Below are 6,053 nucleotides of genomic sequence, written 5' to 3'. Positions count from 1 at the left end.
GAAAATCTAGCTAATTAGCTTGCTTGTAGCTCAAGAAAGTGCATAATTCTAATGAAAACGAAAGAAAAAGACTAGTTAAAATAGGCTAAGATGACTTGTCATCAGAAGCAAATGGATGCCAATTTCCTTGGAAGAGTGGAGCGCTCCTTCCTTGCCTTTCATGGAGCTCCTTGGTTCGAACCTTGGGAGAGCCATCTTGGCTCATTTTCTTTGCGCTAAGAGTAGCGCTCCTCTCCTTGTCTTGCATGAGTTCCTAGGTTCGAATCTTAGCCAACTCACATTGGCTTATTTTCCTTGCAATCTTGGTAGTGTGAGGTCCCTTGTTCGAACCTTGGAGGAGGCTTTTTGGCCAATTCTTCTTGTTTTTCTTGCAAGGAGCGTTCCTTACTTCCCTTGGGTCATGAGTTCGAGACCTTGAGGCTTCATTCCTTGGAATTGCATCTTGAATTATTTTTTGAGAACCCCCGATAAAGCTCACTTAGTGAACTGAGCTTTATGTCCTTGTATTGCTTTCTTTGATGCTCAGTTTACTAAGTTAACTGAGCTTTGTGCCTCGCTTTCTCCTTTTTTTTTTCCTTCTGGAGCTCGATTCACTATCCCAACTTAGCTTTCCTTCTTCCTCAATGTTGCTACACTTTTTCTTCTCTTGGGCACGACTTTTTGTTTCCTTTGGGCACATTCCTTAGGCCACGCTTTTCTTATTTTCTTCTTTCTTCACCTACAAGTAATCAAATCAACCAATCAAAGTATCACCAAATTCACAAAGTTTAAAATTCATTCATAATTCAATTAATTTTGGCTTAAACCTCATGATTTTGTATTAATTAAAGGGTGGTTAGTTGATTTAAAAAAATATGCAATTCTACTCTAAATTACTTACTTACAATGCAAGAAAGTGCATAAAACCTAATAAAAACAAAGAAAAACACTAGTAAAACTAGGCTAAGATGACTTGTCATCACAACACTAAACTTAAAACTTGCTTGTCCCCAAGCAAGTATTAGACATAAGAAAAGATAGAATGAAATAGAGAAGTATACATGTCCTTATTAAGCAGATAGTTGAACTTGGTTCATGGGATTTCATGCAGATCAATAGTAGCTCATTTATTACTTGCTGTTAAACAAACAATGTTTCTTCAAAGATTCACTAAGGTTGCTGCTACAATGCCTTACTTTTTGCTTACTTCCCTTGTTAGCTTTTTCCTTCTTTCTTTTGCATTAGAGAGCTCATTACTTATTGAAGGCTTGGTGGCAAATGTTGTAGTGGCCTTTGGCTTAATTTCACTTAACATTCCTTCACCAAAGACACATGGCTCACCTTTTTCTTCCTAGGATCATTGATGCCCAGCATCTCTTTGGATAACTAAGTGTTTTGTAGCTAGGTTGCTCTTTATTGTGGACTTTCAGTTAGCAATCCCAAATCAGTTGATCTAAGTGGCCAAGTTTTGAAATACTTTTTAGAACTTACTTGTCCAAGCATATCCTAGTGATGTGTGGAAAACGATCCAACACGAAACTCACCGGCAAGTGTATCGGGTCGCATCAAGTAGTAATAACTCACATGAGTGAGTTCGATCCCACAGGGATTGATGGATCAAGCAACTTTAGTGGGTGATTAGTTTAGTCAAGCTAACATTGAGTGAATTGTGTGAAATGCAGCCAACAGAAAGTAAATTGCAAGTAACTTAAAGAACAAGAAAATAAAATAGCTTAAACTTAAATTGCAAGAAATGTAAATTGCAGAAACTTAGATTGCAAGAAATGTAAATGACTGAATCTTAAAGTGCAAGAAATGTAAATTGCATGAATTATAAAAGGGATTGGGAGCTGGAATTGCAGAATTTAAACAAGCAGAAGCAGATTGCAACAAACAGTAGAACTAAAGATGAATTGAATTGCAATAGATCTTAAAAAGAAAAGCAAAAATGCTTGAAGAATGAGAACAGAAAAACTGATGCTTAATTTGCAGCAATTAAAAAGATGTTGAAAATCTCAGGAGTGGAAGAGACTAGAAAACAAGTCTAGATCTCAAATCCTTCCTTGATCCAACAAGAACAATTGCAAAATAAAAATATAAAAGTAAATTGCAGAAGAAAAGAAAGTGAAGGCAGTCAACAGAATTTGAATTATGTAGAAAGATTAACAAGAGATCTCAAGGTGGAATTGAAACAGAAGTTCTTCAACTCTCCACCCAAGATCCAAAACGAAAAAGAAAACTAAGAGAGAGCTCTCTAATCCTAATGCTTCCTAGTGGAGCCAACCTCCCTCAATACTTTCTAATGGAGCTCTTCAACCTCAATTCAAGATCCAAAAAAAAAAAAACTAAAGTTGCAGAAGAAGAAGATTTAAAACGGCGAATGAAATTTGAATTATGCAGTAAAAGAACAAGAGAGAATTCAAGGTGAGAATTGAAACAGAATTCCTTCAATTCTCCAATTTAAGTTAAGATATAAAAGTGAGCTCTCTTCTACTACTCTCTATTGGAGCTAACCTCCTATGATCTATATTGGAGCTCCCCCTTTAATGAGATGGAATTGATGCCTTTATATAGGCTTTACAAAGTGAAAATGAAAATGAAATTGAAATAAAAAACAAATTAAATGAAAATCCTAATTCTAGTTTGTTCTTGTGCCTTTGAGTGATAATGTGGGCTTTGCTTGCTTTGGATTTGAGGAGAAATGGGTTTTGGATGGCCTTGGTTCAATTGGTGAAGAATTGAATTAAATTGGATTTTTATTAAATTTTTGGCCCATGTGAAAATTGCTCCCAGGAGGATGCTCTGCTCTTGTGGGGAGCGGAGCATTGAAGCTTTTCTTGGGGATCCTTGTTGCGTGCCAAGCTTCCTCTTGGTCCGTGTCATGTTGCGCATCTCATTTCCCTTTGGCCCGTGTCAAGCATGCTTGTGTTGCACCAAGGAGTAGCACTCTGCTCTCCTTGTGAGCTGAGCATTGGTGCTTCCAAGGGGAGGTCCCAAGTTCAAACCCTTGTGAAAGCATTTGGAGAAAATATTTTCCTTGAATTTTTATGAAGAGAGCACGACAATGCTCTCTCCAAGAGAGCGCTGTGCTCTCCAAGTGAGCGCTACTTTGCTTTGGAGTGAGGCTCCAGCTTCGAGCCTTGGTGGAAGCATTGGTTGATTTTTTTGCTTGTTTTTGGCCCTTAAAGATGCATTTCATTCGTGCCACAATTTCATGCCAAATATAGATTTCCATACATCGTTCGAAAGCTCTGAATGTCAGCTTTCCAACGCAACTGGAAGCACATCAATCGGACATCTGTAGCTCAAGTTATAGCCCTTTGAAGGAGGCATGGTCATGCTGTGAGCGCCCAGATTTTAACTTAGCCAAAATTTTGCTTCCAAGCTCATCTTTGCATCAGGGTAATGCTCAGCTCTTGGCAAGAGCGGAGCATTGTATGCTGATTGCCTATTCTCCTTTAATTTGGTCATGGGCCACGCTTTTAAAAGCGTGGCCTAAGGCTCCAAAGTGTGCTCCAACTTCAAAGTGTTCCCCAAAGCTCGTTTTTTCTCCTTTTTAGCTTATTTTGTGCTTCTTTGCTTCTTTTTCTTCTTATTTACTACAAGATTCATAAAATTAAAAGATCAAGAAAATATACCATTTAAGCACAAAAACATTCAATATTTAAGCACAAATCACCTATTTCTTGGATGAAAAAGTATAGAAAAACATGACATGGTGACATGTCATCACAACACCAAACTTAAACCTTGCTTGTCCTCAAGCAAGAAAAGAATCATGCATTAAAGATTGACAATCCAAGGTAAGAAGAATAGCAACTCAATGTTCATGGTTAGCTAGTTTTCTAAGCATGCTACAATCACAAAAGAAATGTAAATGATTGATGCTTCTATCTAGCTCATTTTATGAAATCTTTCTCTTATATTTCTTCCTTGAAACAAGCTTTTGATTTCCTTATTTAGCTTCTCCTTTTGGGTGCTTTGCCTCATGAGTTGATAACAAAGCTACGACTTCTAAATGCTTTGTTTTCAAGTATTACCACTTGATACATAAGCACCACAAGCATTTAATTAGAGGACTTCATTAAGCTCATTTTTCTTTTCTTTTCTTGACTCTCTAATCATTGATGCTCAGAGCCTTGAGCTTTGAGGGAGTGCTTTTGCACTTTGAGCCTAACCTTGAATTCTAAGTGTTTTGTTTTCAAGCATTTGGCTTGATACACAAACACCACAAGTACTTAGCAAATAAATTGCCATTGGTACTCAGAGCCTTCAGCTTTCTCATTCTTTCCCTTTTTCTTTTCTTGCTTTAATTGTATTTGCTTCTTCAAGGTTTTCATGATTTTCAAAAGATTTCACAAAATGTCCTAGATGAAAACTTCAATTAAATAAAATCCAATGCAATTGAGCAACAATTAATCATACTAGCTTTCCAAAACTTTTATGCACATGCTAAGTTCTTCTTTAATGCCTTGTTTGTTTATGATCATGATACTTTACTGCTTTAAGCTTTACAAAACTCAAGTCGGTAGTCATAATGCCACAGCAACATGTTACAAATCAAGATTCAAGCTATGCTTTATTCATACACACATGTAAACAGAAAGGATGAAGACAATCATGCAATTTAAGTGCTGGAAATAAATGAGAGGAAAAGGAACTCTACAACCTTGTAGTTCATCTTCATCATTGTTGTCCTTTTTCCTCTATTCTTCCTCTTTCCCTTGCCAACTCAGAATGCTTGCTCATCCTCAAGCAACAATTAGAATAATGACTATGGGGCTAAGATGGATGATGAGTGTCTCACACAATGAAATGTTAGCAATACATGTGTTTCAAGCAAGCAAACTTAAAGATAACAATCAAGGCACAAGAGACAGAGACATTTTGATTGCAAACATAAGAAGGTGAGCACAATACATTGCATAAAAGATAAGTGGCACACCAAACTTAGTGTGACACTTTCACTTGGAATTGATGCAAGTATCTAGTAGATATGGGAACCAAATTTTTGTTGCATAGCAACACCAAACTTAGAATGCAAACACATGTCAATTTTATTTGAAACAAGACTAAATGAAACTGTTGTATATTAAATACAATCACCAAGCAAAGAATCTGTCATGAATAAGGATCTCTTGATAATGTATTAACAAAAACAGTTAATACGCAAACTAAATAAAAGTATTTAAAAACAGAAAAATGACTAAAGCAAGTAGAATGAAAAAGTGTCAATTTAAAAGAGAAAAATAAAACTGCAGAGGCATTATGGTTATGCAGACAAGTAGTGTTGCTTGAATGAATTGCATAGAAAATAAGTGGCACACCAAACTTAGAATCTTGGTGTGTCACTTTCATTTTTGATTTGATGCAATCATCCAAAAAGATTGAAAACAATTTGTTGCAAAGCAACACCAAACTTATAATGTAACCATATGCCAATTTATTGAATTTAAACAAAGCAAAGAAAGAAAACAAAGCATAGAAGAAATGTTACCTATGGTTGGGTTACCTCCTAACAAGTGCTCTTTTAATGTCATTAGCTTGACATGTTGTTCTTCACTTTCTTCCTCTTCTTCCAGTTTGTCAAGAGGAATGACCTCAAAGGAGGGAAAGATTCAGCTAGTGTCTCTTGTCTTGGCCTTTCCTCAGCAAGCTTCCTTTTGCAAATGGCTTGATTGATCTTGCTTGCTGGATTAGGGACAGAATTGGTGTTCTTGCTAGTTGCCTTCACTTCTTTGGATTCAAGGCTTGGTTGCTGTGTGATTATTGGAGTTTTGTCTTCATCCTGAGCCTTTTGAATTGGTGGCTCAATGAGCTCTTCCTTCATGTACTTCTCTGCCCCACTTGAGTGTGAATTTTCTTGAATGACTTCCTCACATTTTTGTTCCTCCACTCCTTTCTTTGCACTCAACATTTGACTTAATAGTTCTTTTATGGAGGAGGTTTGTTGTTCTTCCCAAGATTTCTTCATCTCCTCTTCATATTTTTTCGATCACAGATTCAAGGGAAGTTTGTGAGGGTTGTGAATGTTCATGTTCCTTTGTCACCTCAAGTGCAGTTTCATTTTCAAC

Source organism: Arachis hypogaea, chromosome 19 (assembly GCF_003086295.3).
Source record: "Arachis hypogaea cultivar Tifrunner chromosome 19, arahy.Tifrunner.gnm2.J5K5, whole genome shotgun sequence".
Taxonomy (NCBI): domain Eukaryota; kingdom Viridiplantae; phylum Streptophyta; class Magnoliopsida; order Fabales; family Fabaceae; genus Arachis; species Arachis hypogaea.
The sequence above is the reverse complement of the archived record's forward strand: the minus strand, read 5'-3'. Positions refer to the sequence as shown.